Raw genomic sequence first — 870 nt, forward strand, 5'->3', positions numbered from 1 at the left:
CATCCAGGGTTGTAGGTCTTGGAGTATGGGTCATGGTTCTGCTTGGGTGAGTTTCCAATGTAGTTGGCTTGTTCTTGCTCATCCTCTACCTCAGCATTCACTCCCTCTTGGGTTGCTGATGAGGTGGTGATTGCTGCTACTTGGTTCCTCTCCATCTTCTTGGTGAGGTCAGCCAGCTGCTTGGTGATAAGCTTGTTTTGGGCCAGCAGTGCATCCACATTGTTTAGCTCCATCACTCTTCTAGTATTGCCTCTTTCAAAAGCATAGAAATAGTCATTCTCTGCTACAGTCTCAATGACATCTATGGCTTCTTCAATGGTCTTCTTCTTGTTCAGAGATCCCCCTGATGAGTGGTCTACTGCCTACTTTGATATATAAGAAAGGCCTTCATAGAAAATGTGTAGCTGCACCCATTCATTGAACATATCTGGTGGGCATCTTCTTGTCAGGTCCTTGAACCTCTCCCATGCTTCGTATAAAGTCTCACCATCTTGCTGCCTGAATGTTTGCACCTCAGCTCTCAACCTGTTGATCCGTTGAGGAGGATAAAATCTTGCCAAGAATTTGTTCACCACATCTTTCCAGGTTGCTAAACTCTCCCTTGGGAAGGACTTTAGCCATTTGGATTCCTTGTCCTTGAGTGAGAAGGGAAACAGAAGTAGTCTATAGGTGTCAGGATGAACACCATTGGACTTCACAGTATCGCATATCCTCAGGAAGGTGGTTAGATGTTGATTGGGGTCTTCTTGGACGCCTCCTCCGAATGAAAAGTTGTTCTGAACAAGGGTGATGAGCTGTGGCTTTAGTTCAAAGTTGTTGGCATGTATGGTTGGCCTTTGGATGCTACTCCCACAGTTTCCTGGGTTTGGG

At 45.9% G+C, this 870-nt stretch overlaps 1 non-coding gene across 1 annotated transcript; it reads left to right on the forward strand.

Annotated features, from left to right (window-relative positions):
- Positions 1-420: 420 nt before the first annotated feature.
- On the forward strand, positions 421-527 carry LOC112738985 (small nucleolar RNA R71). The gene has a single exon (XR_003169929.1). It is a non-coding gene; the product is annotated as a small nucleolar RNA R71 (small nucleolar RNA).
- The last annotated feature ends 343 nt before the right edge of the window (positions 528-870 follow it).

Source organism: Arachis hypogaea, chromosome 13, assembly GCF_003086295.3.
Source record: "Arachis hypogaea cultivar Tifrunner chromosome 13, arahy.Tifrunner.gnm2.J5K5, whole genome shotgun sequence".
NCBI classification, from domain to species: domain Eukaryota; kingdom Viridiplantae; phylum Streptophyta; class Magnoliopsida; order Fabales; family Fabaceae; genus Arachis; species Arachis hypogaea.